This window comes from Suricata suricatta, chromosome 9 (genome assembly GCF_006229205.1).
Source record: "Suricata suricatta isolate VVHF042 chromosome 9, meerkat_22Aug2017_6uvM2_HiC, whole genome shotgun sequence".
In the NCBI taxonomy this organism is placed as follows: domain Eukaryota; kingdom Metazoa; phylum Chordata; class Mammalia; order Carnivora; family Herpestidae; genus Suricata; species Suricata suricatta.
This window is the reverse complement of record NC_043708.1, coordinates 107745783-107768975: the sequence shown is the minus strand read 5'-3', so window position 1 is coordinate 107768975 and position 23193 is coordinate 107745783. Positions and strand designations below refer to the sequence as shown.

General features: G+C 44.8%; 1 long non-coding RNA gene across 1 annotated transcript in view; it reads right to left on the bottom strand.

Annotated features, from left to right (window-relative positions):
* Positions 1-22929, bottom strand: part of LOC115302617 — a 58855-nt gene extending 35926 nt beyond the window's left edge. The window contains exons 1-2 of the long non-coding RNA XR_003913561.1: positions 22844-22929; positions 10384-10453 (exon numbers count right to left, since the gene is read on the bottom strand). This is a non-coding gene — a long non-coding RNA (uncharacterized LOC115302617). The remainder of the gene's footprint in view (positions 1-10383; positions 10454-22843) is intronic.
* Positions 22930-23193: the final 264 nt, after the last annotated feature.

Genomic DNA, 23193 nt, shown 5'->3' with positions numbered 1-23193 from the left:
GTCTGCATCTTGAATCTTGTTATATTGGAACTTGTTTGATGACCCAAAATATAACCAAGAACACTTGGTAAGTGTTCCTCATGCCCCTAGAAAGAATGCATATATGATTTTGTTTGAGAGAATGTTCTACAGATGTCCCCTAGGTCAAGTTGGTTGATAGTCTTAGCCAAGTCTTCTTTCTATATCCTTTCCAATTTCTCTGTCCGTGTGTGCTATCAATATTAGGAAGGAAGCATTGAAATCTCTGACTATACTTGTGGATCTGTCTGTTTCTCCTTGCAATTACATCAGATTTTGCTTCAGTAATTTGAAGTGCTATTCTTAAGTGCATAAATGTTTAAGATTATTATGTCCTCTGATAAATGGACTCCTTTTGTTATGAAATGACCCTCCTTATCCTTGGTAACATTCTTCGCTCCAAATTTTACTTTATCTGATGGTAACATGGTCCCTCCAGCTTTCTTTTGACTGGTTTTTAATATGGTCTCTCTCCATCCTTCACCTTTTAACCTATTTGTGCCTTCATGTTTAAGTGCATTTCTTATAGACAGTACACAGGTGTGTGTCTTGTTTTTTTAATCCAATCTGTCAATCTCTGCCTTTTAGTTGAGGTGTTTTTGTGATTAATACAATCATATTTAAGTCTACCAGCTTGTTATTTGTTTTCTAGTTGTCTCCTTTGTTATTTGATTCCTTTTCCTCTTTTTCTGTATTCTTTTGAATTATTTGAAAATAATAAAAATAATGGTAATAAATTTTATTATTTCCCTTTTTTTGACTGGTGTCACTTTAATGCTTGTTTTTAGGATTTACAGCATACATCTTTAACTCATCAGTCTACCTTTAAGTAATAGGATACCATTTTAGCTATGTTATAAGAATTTTATAGTACTTCTGTTTATCCTCCTCTGGCATCTATACTAGTGTTATTATACATTTTACTTATACATACCCCCCCAACATGTTATATTTTATTTAAAGAGTCAATCTTTAAAGGAGATTTAAATAATTTTTAAAGCCTTATACATTTATCCATGTAGTTATCATTTCAGGTACACTGCATTCCTTTGTAGAGGTCCATATTTCCATCTGATAACATTTTCGTTCTGCCTAAAGAACTTCCTGTAACAATTCTAGTGGTGCAGTTGTTAGTACAGCATTTGTATGTCTGAAAAAAATGCCTTTATTTAACCTTTATTTTTGAAAGGTTTTTTTGCGGGGGAGGTGTGGAGAATTCTAGGTTGGTAGTTGCATTCTTTCAGTTCTTTAAAGGTGTTGTTTCCCAGAGCACCTGGGTGGCTCAGTTGGCTAAGCATCCAACTTCAGCTTAGGTCACGATCTCAATGGTCCATGAGTTCGAGCCCCACCTCAGGCTCTGTGCTGCCAGCTAGGAGCCTGGAACTTGCTTTCAATTCTGTGTCTCCCTCGCTCTCTGCCCCTCCGCCACTTGTACTGTCTCCGTCTCTGTCTCTCTCTCAAAACTAAGTAAATGTTTAAAAATATTTTAATCAAAAATAAATAAATAAAGATGTTGTTTTCCCTTACATGAGGGACAGGAAACAAGGAATCTGCTGTATCCAGATCTTCATTTCTGTGTGTGTAACTGTCTTATTATTTATTTATTTATTTTAGGAGCTTCTGAATTTTTTTGTCTTGATTACTTGTTTTGTGCAACTTGATTATGGTGTGACTTCGTGCTCTTCATGTTCTAGTGCTTGGAGCTCACTGATATTTCTGAGTTCATAGTTTTCATCAAATTTAGGATATTTTCTAATTTTGAAGACACTGTCACTCCCCTCTCCACCTCTTCTTTTGGTATTCTAATTGCACATAGATAAGCCCACCTGAAGCTGTCCTGGAGCTCACAAATACTCTGTTCATTTTTTAAGATTCTTTTCTCATTCTATATTTTATTTCAGAAAGTTTCTAGTGTTACATTTTCAAGTTGATTCATCTTTTCTTCTGCACTGCCGCCAATTCCGTCCAGCGTATTTTTCACTTCAGACTTTGTCATTTTCAACCTAAGTTTGATGATGGCTTTTATATCTTCCATGGTTCTACTTAACTTTTCAAATCTCTGAAATACTGTCTTATAACTTTTAGTACCCTTCTTTTCAAATTCAAAGATCTGCATCGGTTCTGAGTTGGCTTCAACTGGTTGTTCTTCTCTTTATGAAGAATGGTGCTGCTTTTCTGCTCCTGCGTGTGCCTGGTAATCTTTGACCAAATGTCAGACACCTTGAATTGTACCCTTTTTTGGTGCTAGATGTTTTCATATTCCTATATTCATGAGCTTTGTGCTAGAATAGTTAAGGTACTCAGCAACAGTTTGATCCTTTCCAGGAGTACTTTTATGATTTGCTAGGTAGGTCCCGAGCAACACACTGTCTAGGGTCAATTAGTTTTTAAAATCTGGCTGCTGGGAAGAGTCACTGTTTCTGGTGCCAGATGAGGGCTGGACACGGTTCCCTTCGATCCTCTCCGACAGTTCTTTCCCAGCCTCAGGCGTGTCTGCCCATTGGTCCTTGTTGTGTCCCTGGATAGAACCCCTGGGGTCTCTGTGTCTTCCCCCACTGTCACTCCACTCTCTGGTCCTCTGTCCTGCAGACTCTGGCCACCGTGGCCCCACGAGCTCTCAAGTCCAGCGACACAAATCAAGGAGTCCTACAGTTTCCACCTGGGTTCCCGTTCCTTCCTTCACTCCAAGGGCAGAAAATGCTCTCAAAGCAGTTAGCTGGGGAAATTTTAGGGTTCAACTCATTTGTTTGCCATCTCCAAGAAATCATTGTCTTACACTGACCAATATCTACAGTTCTGAAAACCGCTGCTTCATATATGTTGTCTGGTTCTGTTTCGTTTTGATTATTTCAGCGAGAAAGTAAAGGGGAAAACCTTCCTTTCCCTGTGGCTCTATCTTGGCCGTTTTGCTCTTGTTCTAGGTGGGAGGGTAAATCCGATACCTATTGTTCCATCTTGGCTGGAATCAGAAGTTTGTATTTTAATTGTTGTTTAGTGTTAGGATGGAGATACGATTATTTATCCATTCTGTGGTTGATAGACTTTTGCATTATTTCAAAGTTTGAGTAATTATAAATGAAACTGCTTTGAACATTTTAATACATACATTTTGGTAGATACAGACACTTACTTCCCTTATGTAAATACTTAGAATAGCCAGGTTTTTGAACAGGTATATGGTTAGCTTTAAGAGATGTGCTAAATAGTTTCCAAAGGGGTCCATGATTTTAAACTCCCACGAGCATCGCATGGAAGTTCCATTTGCTCCAATCCTAATTAGTTCTGTCTGTTTTTCATGTTAAGCTATTCTGGTGGTATCCCATTTTAATTTGCATTTCCCTAAGGACTAGTGATTTTGACTGAGCACCGTTTCATATGCTTATTGACAATGAGACTATCCTCTTACATGAAGTATGTATTCAAATCTTCAGTCCATTTTATTTTTTTAATGTTTTATTTATTTTTGATACAAAGAGAGACAGAGCATGAGAAGGGGAGGGGCAGAGAGAGAAGGAGACACAGAATCGGAAGCAGGCTCCAGGCTCTGAGCTAGCTGTCAGCACAGAGCCTAACGCGGGGCTCAAACCCACGAACGTGAGATCTGACCTGAGCCGAAGTTGGAGGCTTAACCGACTGAGCCACCCAGGCGCCCCTCTTCAGTCCATTTTAAAATTGGATTGCTTAACTTTCTTAATGATCACTACAGGTTTTTTAAAAAATATTGAGGCGCCTGGGTGGCTCAGTCGGTTAAGTGTCTGGCTTCGGCTCAGGTCAGACCTCACGTTCGTGGGTTCGAGCCCTGCGTCAGGCTCTGTGCTGACAGCTAGCTCAGAGCCTGGAGCCTGCTTCTGGTTCTGTGTCTCCTTCTCTCTCTGACCCTCCCCCTCTCATGCTCTGTCTTTCTCTGTATCAAAAATAAATAAAACATTAAAAAAAAATTTTTTTTAAATATGTATTCCGAACATGAATCTTTTGTCAAATATGGTATGGTCAATATCCTCCTGTTTATGGTTTATATTTTCACTCTTTTTTTTTTTATGGTGTGTTTTGATAAACAAACGCCATCAATTTCAGTGTAGCCCAATTCCTTAGGTGTCTTGCTTAAGAAACTGCCACTGCAAATCAAGGAGATATTTTCCTTTCTCTCTCTCTTTTTTGTTTTTTTGAAGTTTACGTATTTATTTTGGGAGAGAGAGAGAAAGTACAAGCAGGGATGGGTCAGAGAGGAGAGACAGAATCCCAAGGTTCTGCATCATCAGAGCAGACTCCGATGTGGGGCTTGAACCCACGAACGGCAAGATCATGACCTGAGCTAAAGTCAGATGCTTAACTGATTGAGCCACCCGGGTGCCCCCATGTAGATATTTTCATATTTTCTTCTAAAAACAGTACTATTTTTTCCTTTCCTTTCCTGGAACAATGGTTTGAGAAATGTTATGTAGCTAAACTTCTTTTTGCCTTCCTATTGGCTTTCTGTTCAATATCCAACTGTATGACACTATCAAGAGGCAATATGAAGTCATTGGCTGCACATCTTACTACACTAATAGTAGGTACCGAACCCATCACAAGGTCCCCTGCAGTTCACATTGTGACTTGCGATTCAGTCAGCAAAACAAATATTTTACTTCACCCTTACTTTGTTCGATAGTGTCTCTGTTCTTTTTGTTTGAAAGCTTCTTTCTATAAATAACAGGTTGAAGAGCACTTTTCTTCAGCTGGGAGCCCAACGGGTGAGTTTTTATTTCCATCTAGTTTTTCATTGTTTTCTAAATTCTTTATAACAAACATGCATATTTTCAATTAAAAAAGTAAACTTAAACAAAAAGCATTGAGCAGTTGTGAGTAAAGTATACGTCTGCTTTTTCATTTGTAGGAAAAAACACATTTCATAGCTTTTCCCTAAACAGATGATGTTGACTATACATATTATGACTTAGAAAAGCAACTTGCTTAGTCAGGGTCTGTTGGGCAGACAGTAAAACAGTTTCATTAACTTGAAAGCTTTCTACAATCTACAGTTTCCCTTATTAATAACATATGATTTTGATTAAAATCTCAGTCAGGTTTTTTTTCCCCTGCTCTTGGTCTTACCTTATCTGCAAATGAAGCCACAGAAAGTTTTAAAAATATAATCATTTGCCAAGTGTCATTAACAATTATCAAGAACAGAGGTTGACCAATCCTTTGTGACAGTGTCCTTGTTGCAGGAGCAAGAAAAAGATAGCTGGATAGAAATATCTGGGGGCACCTGGGTGGCTCAGTTAAGCATCTGATTTCGGCTCAGATCATGATCTCAGGGTTCGTGAGTTCGAGCCCCACATCGGGCTCTGTGCTGACAGCTCAGAGCCTGGAACCTGTTTTGGATTCTGTGTCTCCCTCTTCTGTCTGCCCCTCCCCTGCCCGCGCTCTGTCTCTCTTTCTCTCTCTCTTTCAAAAATAAATAAACATTTAAAAAATTTTTTAAAAAATTAAGTATCTGAAAAGGGCTTACACTTTGCACCAGCATCTGCTTTTCCCCCCTATTGTGGGACAATTTTTACAGAGATATATCCAGTCACCCGAGCCCCATTTAGAAAAACATAGTTTACTTGACAGCATTTACAAATTATGTCTTTTCCTCAGAATAACTTACACTGCAGAAATGCTTCCATATGCTAAAGTTGGACATGCTATTGTAATGAAAAAGAGAGACGTCTTTTAGTGGGTAGTTTTCATACACATACTAAATTGCAATATGCACAAATTAGTAATGCTGTCCCTTAAGAGTTGAGCATAAATGGTTTTCTAATTCTTTCTGCCGCTCTCTGCTACAGATTGGGAGTGGATTTTGTCATAAAACAACGGGTCAGCAGGAATTCAAGTATGATTTATCTAAGCAATCAATGATAAGCAATTTGATAACAATCATAATTCCTACTTTTTAATGAAAAAAATATGCTTGTTTCTCAAATCCTTTGTGTTCCTTAGCATTCCAGGAGGAGACAACTTCCAACTTCCAATTCCAAAACACATATACTTGCAGTTAACTCCTCTCTATCAGACTTTAGAGTTGTGGTCTGCAAAGGGTGAACCATGGCCCAAATCCAGCTAAACACCTGTTTTTGTAAATAAAGTTTTATTGGAACAGAGCCATGCACATTCATTTACCTACTGTCTGTGGCTGCCTTTGTGCCACAAAAGCAGAGGTGAGTAGTTATGACAATAACCTTGTAGCCCAGAAAGCCTAAAATAGTCACAACTGGTCCTTTATAGAAAAAAATTTTCTGACCCCTGTTTTAAGAAGTGCCTTCTTATTTCTAATACTGCAGAAATAAATGGGTGCCACCATTGCCAATATTGCTGCCAGGATTTTAGGACATAAGCAGGCAAGATGACAGACACAGCTCCACAAAGCTCTGTGATAAAACACCAAGAAGAAATCCAACACCCAAGAAAGCACTGAATCTTTTCTTTAGGGTGGATGACAATGACCTCAGCAGCCAAAATGCATATAATTATATTTGGGAACTGTCCCAAAATGTCTGTCTTCCAAGTAAAGTAATCTATAAATGATTCTTTAAAAAGTGTTTTTAAATCTATCTTTCTACTAGAAAATTCTTAAGAATATTTTGAGGAGGTGCCATATGCCAAGACGGGATACTTTTCACTCAGTTTTAAAATTCAACATTCCAAAACAACTCATAAACCTTTATGTTTTGTTTCATTTCCCAGAAGAAGTACTTTAAGAAAGATGAAGGCAATACTGATTTGTGAACCTTTTGTTCAGGTACGCACACGCCAATGCGCACATGCACGCTCTCTCTTGTTTTCTCTCTCTCATCAGGCTAACTTGAAAAATTAAGAAAAATAGCAAAGTAAATTGACCATTCATAAATATTTTCAGTTTTGGTGGTTTATTTAAGCAACAGAACACTGGCAAATTGATTCAACTATTAGAATTAATAGTTCCAAACAATAATAAATAACATAACTTAATAATGAAAAGACAGTGGTCTTAGTCCATTCTAGCTGCTATAACAAAAGTACCATAGACTCAGTGGCTTATGAACAATGTACATTCATTTTTCACAGTTCTGGAGGCTGGGATGTCCGAGATTAAGGGGCCGGCACATTTGGTGTCTAGGAGAACCCATTTCCTGGTTCATAGGCTGCAGGCTTCTTGCTGTGTCTCCGCCTAGCAGAGGGGGCAAGAGATCTCTCTGGGATCTCTTTTATAAGGGCACTGATCCCCTCCCAAAGGCCCCACCTCCAAATACCATTATATTGGGGATTAACTTTCAACATATGAATTTGTGGGGACACATTCTGTCTACTACATTCCATCCTGGTCCTCCACAATTTATATCCTTCTTGTATGCAAAATACATTCATTCCATCCAAATAACCCACACATTCTTAACTGGCTCCAGCATCAACTTTGAAGTCTAGGTCCAAAGTCTTAGCTAAATATCACCTACATCAAATATGGGTGAGGCTCCGGTATGATTCGTCTGCTCTCCAACTGTGAACCTGCAGTGTCAAGTATGTTATGTGCTTCTGAAATACAACAGTGAGACAGGCACAGGACAGGCATTCCCATTCCAGGTGGGAGACAGAAGAAAAGAGGGACAAGTTCCAAGCAAGTCCAAAACCCAAGGGGGTAAATTCCATGAGGCCTTAACCTTCAAGAATATTCTTCTTTGGCTTGATGCTTGGTTCTTCAGACTCAGTGAGGCAGTGCTCCTGCCCCCAGCTTTGCTGGGCTAGGTTGAGGCCCTGCGGCTCCTGGCTGCCCTGCCCCCATGGCTTTGGACAGCCCTGCTCCCACTGTGGCTCTCCAGGGTTAGGACCTGGACCATGGCTCTGCTGGGAGGCCTTATCCTTTGAAATCAAGATGGAGGCAGTCATGCTCCCATGGTCTGTCAGGCACAGCCCAGGCTTCCCAGGAGCTGGAGCAGCACCTGGGGCGGCCAAGGAAAGAGTGCTGGCAAGTGAGGTGGTCCAGGGAGAGTAGGGCACAGGAAACACCTTCTTTGCATTCCTCCATTGTCTTGGACAATGGTTCCCGATTCTGTGAGCCGGCTGGCTGACTAATCCCCTTATCACGTGATCGCTTGGCCACCCGCTTCATGTTCTCTCCTGAGGGCTTTCTCATTCTCTTCAATACGGATTGGCTCAGAATTTTCCAAATCTTAAAATTCTGTGCTCTGCTTCCTTTCCGATTCACAATCCCATCTTCAAGCCATTTCTTTTTTCACTTTTACTGCAAGCAGTCAAGAGAAACCCGGCCACTCCTTCAACACCGGGCTTCAAAATCGGTTCAGCCAAACCTCTAATTTCATCACTTGTGAGTTCTACCTTCCAGGAAACACTAGAACCCAAACACGACTTCATTCAAGTGTGTGGCCACGCCTGCCCCTGCAGTTCCCAGAAACACGTTCTTCATTTCTGTCTGAGGCGCCATCCTTCACCTCCTTCACCGTCCACATTCCGCCCCCTTTCTGTGCGGGATCGCTGTTCTCTGAGCAGAGTGAGGCTTTCTCTACGGCCCTCCTGAGGGCCTTCCTGAGCTCCTACCAGAAACACCCTTAAAAGCCCACTCATGGCTTCTTCTAACAGGCGCCCTCATCTTCCAGTCTCTGCCTACCACCCAGTCCCAAAGCCACCTCACCGTTCAGTCATTTGTCATAAGAGCACCCCGACTTCTTTGTCTTAGTCAGTCTGAGGCTGCCAAATGAAAGAGCCACAGACTGGGTGGCTTATAGACAATGGAAATGTATTTCTCACAGGAATGGAGGCTAGAAGTCCAAGATCACGGTGCCTTGTTGGCAGCTTTCTGGGTGGCAGATTTCTCATCGCACCCTCACATGGCAGGCAGCAAGCTCTCTCCTGACTCTAATAACGGCACTAACCCCATTCATCAAGGCTCCCCCTCCCCATACCCTAAGGACCTGTCAGAGGCCCCACCTGCAAATACCATCATGTTGGATATTAGGTTTCAGTATGTGAATATGAAGGGGAGACAAACATTTAAGCTATAGTAGCTGTCGTTTCTGATTTCTTGAAATTATGAATGGGGACAATGCAGCGGAGCGAGAGGGCTATAAATTTCCAAGCGACTCTAAAAAAATGATGCTTAGAGCTTAGCCAGATTTTCTATTCATTCATTCAGCCATTCAAGAAGTATTTTACTGAGCACCTACAACATGCCAGGCTGCTGAGGATCTGAGAAGATGGCAGTTTCGTGGAGCTGACAGCCTAGTCGGGGGTACAAAAATATATAGGATCATATCTGGCCCGGAAAAACAAAGCCAGAACATAATCCAGAGACCTAAAAGGTAAAACTATTCAGACAAGAACATCAAGAATCCTGCGTGAAGGATCACATCCAGGCAAACCCTTGCACATACCTTTTATCCGCTCCCTACCCTCCTGGACTTCCCCTATGAAACCCCTCTCTCAGGAAAAGTTCCAGCCAAGTCAGCCACACTTAGAGACAGATGCCTGACCTACCATTCCTCTCCGAAGCATCTGCGTTTCATGAGGTGTAGACATGAGGAGTTCCTAGGCCGCAGAAAGGGACTTTGAGCGCCTTCACACGGTCATGCATTTGTTTCTAAGGAAACATTTATCATGCACCTGTTCTGTTGTAGGACCAGCATTCGGCCTGTTTAGGCAGCACTGAATAATTCATTTGCTCTGAAAACACACAGAGCCTGAAGGGAAGCATGCTTGATACTGTCTATCCCCTCCAGATGCCCTGTCCACCCTTCCCCATCCAGCCCTGCTGCCTAGGAGGCTGGCCTCTGAGGGCTGCATCAAGGGGCTTCTGTCTTCTTTTCGTGGGATTTAGTTAAAGGGAGTCCCCTTCTGGAAATGGAGATGGGGAGGAGAGAGAGGGCCAGATCCTATTTCCTTGCTCTCTCCTTGCCTGGCTGCTGGCCGGCAGGGGCTGTGTCCCCTATCAAAGATCATGGCTCCCTGTTAGGGGTCCCCTCACATACCTACAGCGACAGCTTTAGCTAGAGCTCCTTCCAATCATCTCTGCCCGCTGCCCCTGCAAGTGCCCCTAGAGGGGGTAAAAGGTCCATGCTGGCCCTCCACCTCGCCCGGGTGGTCATCTCCTCCCCGGCCTCTCCCTCGCGGCCCCATACTCAAGGACACAGCCAGCCACAGCAGCGATGCCTCAGATCAGACGCCGACTCTGAGTCCCAGCTTCATTTGTCAGCTCCAAGGCTGAGGAGGGACAGGAGAACTGGTGAACATTGTGTACATGATGCTTCCTCTCCAGCTCAGCGGTGACTCCCCTCCAAACAGAAGCAAACTCAGTGACTCCAGCCCCTTGTGCAGAGAGGCAAAGCCTCTGAGCCTACCTTGGCTTACCTTTCTGTGTTCGGTGGAGGGCTGTGGGCAGACGAGCTGGAGTCCAAGCAGCAGGAGGGGACCCAGGACACTGAGAAGGAAAAACAGCAACAGGCAGGGCTGTGAGTATGTTCCAGGCAGCAGCATCCCCCTGAAGGCAGCAGCTCTGCCCCATCACTGGAAGGGAGAGAACAGTCCATGCCGGGCCCGGGGATGTGACCCGGTGAAGGTGCACGGAACCAACAGCCTCACGGGAGGGGAGGCGGGCAGATCTGGGATCAAACCCTCTGCCACTTACCAGTAGGGTTTCTAGGTCAGGATATGTCATCTCCTGAGCCCCAGTCTCTTCCCCTGGAAGATGGGCACCACAACAGAAGCTGGCTGGGAGGCTTGGGGAGACGGACCCAGAGAAGGGGCTCGTGCATGCTTGGTCGCACTGGAGCGGGTAAGGTCAGGCTGAATGTGGGGCTCTCAGGCTGGCCGGGGAAGCCCCTCTCCGGCACGCCATGCTTCCCTGGGAGCCTTTCCTCTGCTCGTCCTTGGCCCTTTCGTGTCACATATGTTCTCCATGGGCGAGATTAGCTGTGTTAAGCCCGACTGTCACCAGCCCTGATTAGGACTTGTCATCAAATAAAGGGAAGGTATGAACGGGGGCCAGCTGGCCCGGAGACAGCAGGGTGTGCTGGGAGAGATGAGGCTCGGGATTCAAACACATTGAGGTTGGAATCCCGGCCCCACCACCCCCATCAGGGGGTTCAGGGCGAGCCAGTGTCTCTGACTCCCCGTGTTCTCACCTTCTGTGAGGATCACGGAAAATGACGGAGGCGAAAACGCCCACACAGCGAGTGATTCACAGGAGCGACGAGCACTGTCAGTTCATTCAAATGCCCAAAGTCCCTTGACTTGAACTCATCCATGGCCTTGTTTTGAGCATCCCTGCAAAACGGCCACTTGTCCTACTTAGCTGGCTTCTGAATCCTTTTCTAAGCTTTAGTCCCGAGGACGGTTAAGTGACCCAGTGGTTCTCAACCTTTCTGGGGCTTCCAACACAACTGTGAGACATGAAATCCTGCCCCCCGTCCAAGCAGGACGCACTGTGCGGAGGTGGATGTGAGGAACCTCTCGGGACATGGTTGGGGCTTGTGGAGTCAGAGAAGGCTCCCCGCCATCTCTAAGTACCCTCAATTCCACCCCAAGCCCCTCTGTATGAAATTAGCCTGATCCTAGCAGACCACCCAGAATGGATGTGGACAGACTGGTCAGAGACAGCAATGGGACGGGACGCAGGGTGAAGGGAGACATAACGATGTGTCAGGTACATCCTTGTCACTGTTGTCTTAGAGTTGCAGCCAAGGCCCCAAAGCTGAGGGCCAAGGGGACTTATTACATATGCACATATATCAAAAAAGAAGGGCTGCACCATCTATCCAGGACCGGAAAAGGAGGTGTCCCCTCTGCCCCACCCCCGTTCCATGTTGTAGCCCCTCACCACCTCTGCCTGTACAAGGAACGACTGGAGAATGGGAGAAGTTTGCCCTGCATATATTTCTTTGAAGATTTATGCAGAAGTGCTGAGCACAGCCCCCTACTCTCCCTCAGGAGAGGAAAACCTGGAGTTCTCACCCAAGCCAAACAAGGAGGACTACCATTTAGAGAACTTTATCTGAGCCCCCAAGTTCAGATCATGAGGACTGGTGCCAGATTCTCCCCTAGAACTAGCTGGAGTGTCTAGGAAGGCAGAGAGGAGAGAGGGGGCTGGAAGGGGAAGGGTCTGCATTTCTAGAGCGCGCAGGGCCAGAAGATGCTGGCTTTTTTCTCATCAACTGTATGAAGGCACCACGGAACGCTGGGCATAGGTTCTCTAGAAAGAATCATATCAAAGGCTGCTTGCTGGGGTTAGGTGATGTGTGGGGGGTACTGGTGGAGTGCAGGAGCTGGGAGGAGGGTCATAAGCGGGTGTGCAGCAAGAGACCCCAAGTGAGGAGGTTCTCCAAAGGACCAACCAAGGTGCCCTGAGAGAGGAGACATCTGCCAACCCCAGGGCAGCAACACCAGATCACCAAGGGCACCAAGCCCAAGGAAACCCTTGGCCCCTACCTCTCCCTGGCTCCACCCAGGAGCAGCTAACAATGGCAGAGGGAGGAGAACCTGGAGCTTGTAGAAGCCAGTCCCGCCCCCTCTTCTTGCAGGGGTCTGAGGCCCCTCCCAGTCTGCAGGATGAGAGACACTATCAATTAATGAGAGGCTGAAATTCTTAAATCTGACTAGACTTAACTATTTTTTGAGAGCGAGAGAGAGAGAGACAGAGACAGAAACAGAGTGTGAGCAGGGGAGGGTCAGAGAGAGAAGGAAACACAGAATCCGAAGCAGGCTCCAGGCTCTGAGCTGTCAGCACAGAGCCCAACTCAGGGTTCGAACCCACGAACCATGAGATCATGACCTGAGCCGAAGTCGGACACTTAACTGACTGAGCCACCCAGGTGCCCCTAGACTTTTTTAATGTAGCATATCTATATACAAAATCCTTTCAAGCAGGGTGTCTATTCAGAAAAATAGAATATGAAATTAGTCGTAAAAGAATCAAAGAGTTGGTTTACAACTTCCCGAGAATCTAGCCAGGGCTGCCCAATAGAATTTTCTACCATGACGGAGGTGTTCTATTTCTACACTAGCCAATGCACAGGAACACAGATCTGTGCTGTTTGAGAAGCGCCCAGGGAGCTGGTGGTGCGGGTCTAGATGGCGAAGTTACTCAGGTCTTAGATTCATACCAAAAACCAGAGCTAAACCTTCTAAAAGGATGGGCGTTCAACCAATACAGCTATCCCCTCCCACACATCCACACACCTTTTCTGGGCGTTGTGATGCTTGAAAACGACACTGCTCATTAACCTGCACCGAACCAGAAAGCTGCCCAGGCTGTCCTCCGGCCACAAGGCAGGGGCATCTTACAAAAGTGAGTGTGAACACGCTGGAGGGAAAAGAGCAGGTATTTTCTTGCTAAATCCTTACAGAATCCGGTTTGTCCTCCGAACCAAGGAACATGTGCGTCACGGCTAGAGAGTCTCTGCTCCTTAGTTACACAACCTTGGCCGAATCACCCCGTACCTCAGTATCCTCATCGGTAAAATGGGAATAATAGGACCCGCCCTGCCTACCTCAAATGACTCAACACCTACAACTCTGAATCACGGTGACATGTTCTGGCACTGTTTACTCATTTGAAAAAGAAAACCAAGTGGGTGTGGTTTTGTTAAAAAAAAAAAAAACAAGCAGCACCTTCATAAATGTGTCACACCTCAGCCCCTCCAAGCTCGGGGCAGGCACCTAAGCCACTTACGTGTAAAGCAGCCAGGAGCCCTTCCATACACCCACTCACCCCGGGCCGCCCTCCCCTCACTTCTGGGGGGACTTGGGGCAGGAGATGGAATGAAAGATCAGAGGAGGAAAGATTCTGGGTCATTCCAAGGTGCCTGGTCAACTCTGCTCCCAGAGACTTCTACAACTGTTTCCCTCTCCTCTTTCAGGTGTCGGCCCAGAGCTGCCCTTCTCCATAAAGCCCTCCTTCTCTGTACAAAAGAACCTTCTTTTTCTCCGCAGTACTGACTACCGCACAGACGGCATCTTTATCTAAATTTCTCCCTCCACCCACTAGAACAGAGGCTCCAGGAGATCAGCGGGTTGATCTTGCCACTCCTTTATTTCCCGGCCTCTAGCAGAGTGTCTTCTATATAGTAAAAGCTTAATTTAGCGAATTAATGAATGATGACACGTCATCTTCACCTATGAAATCTCAAGATAAATGGAAATAGTGTGAATTGACATATTCAAAAATGCCCACAGTCACATTGGGAGTTTTTTTTTTTTTAACGTTTTATTTATTTTTGAGAGAGACGGCATGATCAGGGGAGGGTCAGAGAGCGAGGGAAACCTAGAATCTGAAGCAGGTTCCAGGCTCTGAGCTAGATATCAGCACAGAGCCCGATGCGGGGCTTGAACCCACAACCGCGAGATCATGACCTGAGCCGAAGCCGAACGCTCAACTGACTGAGCCACCCAGGCGCCCCTTTGAGAGCTTTTAAAAGTTACTTCATGAGGGCTTCATAAAAATCAGTTATGGGGCGCCTGGTGGCTCGGTTGGTTAAGTCTCCGGCTTCAGCTCAGGTCAGATCTCACGTCCGTGGGTTCGAGCCCCGCGTCAGGCTCTGTGCTGACAGCTAGCTCAGAGCCTGGAGCCTGCTTCCAGTTCTGTGTCTCCTTCTCTCTGCCCTTCCCCCTCTCATGCTCTGTCTCTCTCTGTATCAAAAATAAATAAAACATTAAAAAAAAAAAAGAATAGCTAACAATCTTTAAAAAAAAATCAGTTGTGCTTTTGACTGTCTATGTGGTGCCCCCAAAACTTACTCTCCTGGGATGGACACGAGGTATGGCAGCAAAATGTTTGCTTGTGACTCTTGGTGTAAAAATGCAACACAAATCATATTTAGAGTTTCAAATGCTTCTTTCCTTCATTGAGCTGGGTCCTAGTGAAGCTAAAATGCATAGGGGTACCCGATAAAATTCATTCTGGAATAAAATCTTAGTTATTAAATGGGCTCTGCTCTGAATGGAATAGAATAAATCCCCCCAGAGGGGAAATTATTCTTTGGGCTGCAATAACAGCGGCTAGAGCAATATATTACCCCAGGGGCCAGAAGAAACTCTGCCAAGGGCTGGAAGTTTCCCACCCATGCTCAGCAGGCTCTGTTTTAGGACACCCCACCCTGCTCACACATACCTCTCTAATTGGTAGTCCATGGCTGTGCCCCCACCACTTCAAAACACCAGCGATCTAGCCCAAATCCTTGTTCCCCCTGACCTAATTCAAAATTAACATCTGGGGAACGGGACAGCATGTGTGTGTCTGTATGTGTGCAATTCGTGTGTTATTTCACTTTGATAGTTTGCTTTGGCAGACGGCTCCAGGCCTGCAACGTTTTGACAGATTGAAGGCTACCAGGACCTTTGGCAAACAAATCACACACTCCCCTCCAAGCGGCGGGGGAAGCCACGTTCCTCCCAAGACTTTCCGATTCACCTTGCAGTAGAAACAACCCACCCTTGCACACCGGAGCACACAGGGGGAAATAATGACATCTACCCTGTATCGTTGTAGATTTTAAACACTCCATCATTTAATTTCCTTGTGTAGAAAATAATGCTCATTGAAATTCGCCACAAGATTTACATCACGGAACTGGGGCTCTGCTCTGGGCTTCCGGATTTCCTTGGCCAAGCCCTCCCCAGCCCCCACATCGATCATCCTCAGCCCCAGGGAGGATGGATCATATCACAGCTACTGTGTACCTAAGGTTACCTCCATGAACTTAACACCACGGGAGCGTATCAAGTAACAAAACAAGGAAAACAGGGGGAAAAAAACCCACCTTACTTCTTTTCTTCTTCAGTTAATACAACCCAGGAGATATTTGGGGAGCCATCTGGAAACTAATAAAATTATACTGATCTTAGCAAAAGAGAGCCAAACTCTTAGCATTGAAGTGAAATCTCTACCTACTGTTCTCTGAAGCTGAAAAAGTTTTGCTAAGCATGCATTTCACCAGCTCAACCCTCTGCCTTTCTCTGGCATCAGTTAAGAGTAAAGGCAGCAAGAGAGAGAAACGGGTTACAGATGGCATTAGACCATGAAGACTTGATGGCTACCAACGATCTCAATGCTTACGGGTATTATTTCATTCCATCGCCACAACCATCCCACTCTGCAGGTGAGGACATTGAGGCATGGAGAGGCAACGTCATCTATCAAAGGGCACACACACCTAAGTGGCAAAGGCTGGCTTCAAAGCCTGCAGTCAGACCCTTGGCCTGGACCCTTAACCACCGTGCTCTTGGGCCTCATTAACACAACACGCCTTTAAACCAAGCATTTGCATTTCATCACATCAATTTTCTTCGCCGTTCTCATGAGGCTGTGGCTTCACACAGCTGTTTTACTTTCTGTCATGCTTGCAAAAATAAGCAGAAAGTAAGTACATGTGATAAAACCTGATTGATCCAACCTTGCTAGAGAACATTCTACACTTTAAAATAATGGAAGCTCCCCATTTCAATCCCAAACTTAAAAAAATGCATTCTCTTTATGTTCCTGATTTCTTACACCGAGTATGCTGAGCTTCAGAGACCTTTTTTAGAGCGTTCAGAATCACCAGCGTGACTATCAGTCCATTTGCGGAGTATAAAGCGTAGCCTTGGAGCAGAGCAGGTTGAAAGGCCCACGCCTGGGGTTCTCTGAACCCAGTCTGCCCTTTGCTGTCTCCTCCCGGCCGTCAGGCATCGCTTGCTGAACCGTGGACAAGCCTGTGCCCTCTCAACGTGGCTTCCTGTAGAACGGCCTTGGCCTTAGAACAATCTGAACCCAGAGCAAGCCCAACAGGCTCAGGAAAAGGGCCTGCCTAGCTCTTATGGGGTGAATGTCTCCAATTTAGAGCATGGATCGACAGACACCCGTTCTATGCATATTGGTTTTTATTGCTTATTTCCAGGTTTTCAACTCTTGCAGCCATTTGTATCCTCTGGCCCAGGGCCTCTGGCATCGTGAGGTGTCTGTCACAGCCTGGCTTTCTAAGTCACATCACCCTTCGGTAAATTCCCCTCCCCAATGGCAGGTTTCTTAAGGAAATAGTTTCTGATTCATCTCACCAGCTAGTAGGAAATCAACAGAGCTCTGGTCCCACCTCAGGACCGATGACTAGCAAGTGAACAAGAGAATGGGAGGCTGGAAGGAAGTGAGAGAGAAGGAAGAACCAGAGGGGAGGAAGAGCGGTGGGTCACAAAAGAGACTGTCCTGACGCTCTGGCAATGAAGTGCTTTCTAAGCGCATCCCAGAATTCTCTGTTGGGAAAATATAAGAACTGGAAAAAAGGAAGACAATCCTAAATTAGGAAGATTTCCATGAGTGGGCAGTTAGGGGTTCCAGTTGCCAGGGGGTCAATGTTAACCTGAAGCCTATAAATCCACTTGGGTCCGTAAGGAATGGGTAGCTGGCAGCCCAGGGATCACACCTTGACTCCACTGGACCCTTTTGGGTACAGAATGTTCTAGCAAATCCCAGAGTCAAGTACTGAGTGATGAGGACATGCTCCAGGTGCAGGGCTGTGCCAGGCATGAAGAAAAATCAATACTGTCTGAACGCTTGCCATCATTTTATAGGTAGGAGTTTGCCAGGGCAGTCCTCCAAAAAACGATTTTATTTCCTCTTAGCCTCGCTGCCTACCATTCAGAGGGCTCTCCTACCAGGCTTCCCCTACAAGACTCCAGCAGGCTCTTCCCCGGCACACTCGTACCGGTCGGCTCCCGACAGAGGAGTTGTCTTCATACAGAGCAAACCATGTTCCCAAACCCATGCATGCCAGCTGCTTCAGAATCACATGAAAATATTCAAATAGTACACACACCCATGAAATAGCGCACAAAAAGGAGTCGTTGTTAGTCGTTTCTACGAAAATGAAGCTGAAGGCTTTGGAAAGACTCAATAAAGGCAGGTAGCCAAGAAAAAAAAACCTGCTGGCAAATTAGGTGTGGATGAGACAACTGTAAATGATTAGGGCAAAAATAATAAAAATCTAGAAATCATCTGAACTCAGGTCGCTTTGCAAATGTCTTTAAACTCTAACTCCACGTTACAGAAACCCAAATGGAAACCTTAGATAATGTTGGCGGGTGTGGCTTGTGCAAGAAGGACAATCCGGGGTTCGTGCTCAAAGAAAAGTCCTTGGCCCCATATCAAAAAATAGTGAGTGAATGTACATGTGTTTTAAGTTAAAAATAAACTGTTAAAGGTGTGTGTGTATCATTCGTATGATTTGCTGCTTTAACCTGCTTTTGTAATTAACTGACAATCCTCATCAGGGAAGGAAAACTTTCTGCTTTCTTTCTTGTACCCAAAAGATCATTATCAACTCATTCATTCAATATTCAACCAATGTTTATTAAGTATTAACTGAATAGTGGTTTAGCTGTGGGCTAACAAAGTCTGTCTTCCCCTATTAACATGAAGTTTATTATTTTTTAATTTTTTTAATGTTTGTTTATTTTTGAGAGAGAGACAGAGACAGAGCATGAGTCAGGGAGGGGCAGAGAGAGGGAGACACAGAATCCGAAGCAGGCTCCAGGCTCGGAAGTGGCAGCACAGAGCCCAACAAGGGACTCAAACCCACGAACTGAGAGATCATGATCTGAGCTGAAGTCAGACACTTAACTGACTGAGCCACCCGGGCGCCCCAAACACGATTAAGTTTAACACTAATAATCCAAACCTGGTCCCTCCTCCTCTCCTTCCTCCTCCCTCCCCCCTCCACCCCCTACCCCTTTTTCCCCCTTCTTCCTTCCCTTATTTTTTCCTCCTCCACCTCATTTCTTAGTCACTGGCACTCTGAGGGGAGACTCAGTTTTCACTGATGGGTCATACCTCAAATATCACTAATTTGGTCATTCTCTTTCTTACACATACAGACACATCTTCTCACCCACTTCTTTTTTCCTTTCTGTATCCAGGATCTTTTTCGTTGCCCCCAGTAGAGCCATCTTTCTCCTCATTTCCTCAGTCCCTTCTGGCTGTATTTCTAAGTGAAGCAGCTGATGGGTATTACAGTACTATTACTTTACTGAGCTGTATATCAAGGCAAAGTAAAGCCTTACGTTTCAGAAGACTAAAACCAGACACGACCTAGGGCCACCAGCCTGTAAACCCCTTAAAATGATCCAGAAACTCCACTTCATAAGATCTATAAAAATCACCATCAGCCTCTGTAATCTAATTACATCTGCATTTCTTCAAAACCTACTGTTCAAAAATAAGGATCACCCAACTTTGTTTCCTGCCAATTTAACCACTTGCCTGGCATTTGCAACCGTTGTGTTTTCCTCTGTGTTTTCATTTCAAACATAAACACTGTCAACTCTACTGAAGCAATACTACAAGGTACAAAATGAGGCCCCGACCACACAGACCCACTCTAAAGAGATTCTGTCGGTTGGCCATGGTAGGCAGCCACCTGTTACACTGATTCTAGCAGAACACTGTGTTTGCTGCCACTCACTCACTGAACAAACACATAAGGCTGTAACTGTCATATTAAAAAAAAAAAAAAAGGTGTACCAGTTGGAGCAAGACTTTAAGAAATATATGCACTTTGGTATCACTTAGTGTCTTTTCCTCTTTTAACTTGTAACAGGTGACAAAGACTCCCTACCGTAGCCTTGACCAACCCTTCGGTCCAAATTGATTTTCCTTGCCTTGAATTTTGTGCGGCCTCCAGGTTTGTCCAACGTTCAAAGACAACTCACTAACCAGTTCCATCAAGAGTTAAAAGTTTAGTGTTTTTTCTGCTACTGGGTGATTCTTTCTATTACTGCAGACTTTGAGCAGGGCAGAGATACCCTTGCTATGCTAATACTCTGGGCTTTTCGGTCTTTTTCAATGAGGGGGAAGGTGGCTTTCTGTTTCTCTGTGACTTGGCAAAAACTGGGGAGGGATTTTTACACTAAATCTCTGCGTATCAGAATTGTGAATCCCCTTCAATGCTTCCTCCTCTCAGGGATTTTCTTGGCAGCTAACTTCTAATTTGGACCTGTTGCCCTAATAGGTAGAGAAATCTTCCAGCTTTTCCCATGGATCTTTATGTATTTGGTTGCCTTGATAAGTACTTAAAAAAAAAACACTTAAACTGTGTGTGTGTGTGTGTGTGTGTGTGTGTGTGCATGTGAGATCTACCAATATTATCAAAGACTTCTCGCTCTTAACGTAAACATAGCCCCTCCCCCAGAACATTTTCAAAAGCATTAAGTCATTCTAGACTTTTTTTTCATATTAAAATAGATTTATAAGGCCCTTGAAATAGGAAGCAAAATGCTCTATGAATTTTAATGCAAAACCTGGCTTATGAAGAAGGAGACCTCATGGAATGTCCAGCTGAGTTTTGCAAAGGATCACCCATCCTGAGCTCACATTTTCTCTCTCCACTCCATTCATCAGAACTCTTGAAGGATCGTCCTGCTCAGAAGTCCTTTTAAACAACCCCTTCAGAAGGATCCTAACTCTAGAGGCCTGTCAGGACTTCCAGAGTTCCATCCCAAGGGTAGCGAGGCCACACCGAGCCTCCAACTACTCCCACCCTGCTCCTTTCTTTCATTGTTTCTCTGAAATAATGCCCAGTCTGGAGGTGAGCCCCCCTTGAAGGGAGATGTCTTCTAACCACCAATCCGATCATTAAGGGAAGTCAACTGTTTTCACAGAGGTATCAATTAAAATTCCAAAACCCATCATGAAAAAAAACCCTTGGGAATTCTCCCAAGTAATGACCTTCCTTGGGACGCCTAGTTGGCCACATTTTGGAGGGACCTCAGGTCTGGAAGAGGCCTTCTTGCTGTGGGCCAGACTCACACTTGTGTACCGCATGGGGAACCCACCTTTGGTCATCTGGTGCTCTTTTCAATCCAGTTCAATATGCGACTGTGACCTCCGCTTCTCTGTCCCCCATTGGGTCCTCGTGCTCAAATATGCTGTGGGTCTGAAGTAACCCGGTGGCCTGACTACACTTCTCACCCCCCTGTGGTTATACAGCATTATTTTGGAGTGTCCACAAACAGGATGCATGGCTCCTGTGTTGAACTGTCTTTTTTTTAAGCTTATTTATTTTGAGAGAGAGTGAGCGTGCATGCATATGAGTGGGGGAGGCACAGAGAGAGAGAGAGAGAGAGAGAGAGAATCCCAAGCAGTCTCCACACTGTTAGCATAGAGCCCCACACAGGGCTTGATCTAATGAACCATGAGATCATGACCTGAGCTGAAACTAAGTGCCCGATGCTTAACCAACTAAGCCACCAGGGACCCCTGTCTCAAAATATCTTTGAAACCTATTTTTTAAAGTATGGCTTACTTATGGCAAACCTACTCATTTAGATTAGTTATCAAATACTAGCCCAGAACAGATCTAGGCTGCCCTGTTAACGCTTGGAATTTGCAGAGACCTCAGAATGGAGCTTTTCCTGACTTCAGTCTGATTGTTACACGCCTGTGAATGATGTTAATGAAGAAGGTTGTAGCTCTGCATGGTCTTTGAACTTCAGGCCTACACATGTCTGTCCATGTAAAATTATACAAGCAACTACAGACTAAAGCACACATGCGCGTGCCCAAACACACATTACGCGCGCGCGCGCGCACACACACACACACACAGACACACACACACACACACACACACTACACTCAATTAAATGCCAGGCATTCACTGAAGAGCATCTGCCTGGCAAATGGTCTAGCCCTGGTTGGGCAATCACATGTGCCACCACTCTAATAACATTATAGACCATTTTACTTTTTATTGTACACTCTAAGCATTCAAGGCTAATGTATAGTCATGAAAGAAAAAAAGGTACAAGATATCCTTAGTGATTCAACTTTTAAATAAAAAATTCTTCCTTCCCCACTTTCCGGATTCTGAGTCTACATATTTAAAAAAAATTTTTTTAATGTTTATTTATTTTTGAGAGAGAGATACAGAGCATGAGTGGGGAAAGGGCAGAGAGAGAGAGGGAGACACAGAATCCGAAGCAGGCTCCAGGCTCTGAGCTGTCAGCACAGAGCCTGACATGGGGCCCGAACTCATGAACCGTGAGATCATGACCTGAGCTGAAGTCGATGCTTAACCGACTGAGCCACCCGGGTGCCCTAAGAGTTTCTTAATGCTACACAGCTAATGCAAGTGTGAAATAAGCTAGATGCCAAGGCTTATGTGCAAGCTATTATCCATAAGTCCTGACTCCAAATGTTGGTGTTGACCAACACAGACTTCTTGATCTCATAATGTGTAAATATTACAAATTCAAAACCAGGGAATAAATTTAGCTTAATAAAACACTCCCGTTGGCCATTTTGTACACTGCATTTTTACACGGCATTTGGACTGAAGAATTGTTCAAAAGGCCTATCGGGCTCAAATAAAAAAACGCAGGTGAAGGTCACAGATGTTTTGAGCAGAAGGAACCAGAGAGGTCACTTGTTAAGTACACCAGACCAATTAAGTCCAGATCTTAGTGACACAGCCAGAGGACAAAACTGTTTTAAGCTTGTCAGGTAATTCCAATGTGCAACCATGCTAAATATCCACGCATCCAGTAACGTCTTTATTTAAAAATAAGAATCGGAGCCCCAGAGGTCTCCCAGGAACTAGCAGAGCACCAGGTAGAACCCAACACACTTGGATCTCAGTCCAAGCACCTCTTCGCACAGGACACCGCTCCCTAGACCTCAGGGGCTCCTGTGAATACCAGACTTATTACACACATGCCCACAGTCGACCAAAAATATCACCGACGTGCAGACCCTCGAGTCTACTTACTACTAACGAGACTACATAGCAAAAGGCAAATATTGAATTTCCTGTTTTCCTGTTTTCTTTTGAAAAGGTTCTCCACTTACCTGAGAGACCCCATGAAACAAGAAACCATGATGCTGGGCGTCCCGGAAGAAGCAAGGGCTCCTCTGAGATGTTACCAATTTCCTGCAGACGGGAGTGGTGTTCAAATCCTACGGAAGGAACAACAATACTATTTTTAGCATCATTTGCTTAGGAAGATCCTAGAGCCTAAGTGGGCCAATGAAACCGGAAGCGAGTACATGGAAGCCATTAAAATAAAAATGCCACTGTCCAGTTATGGTTACAAGATGTCCCAACTGAAATCCGATTATACAGGAACATGAGGTAACACATTTATGGGACATTCGGCACAGGTATTGATCCATATAAGATGTTCAACAAATTACTATTA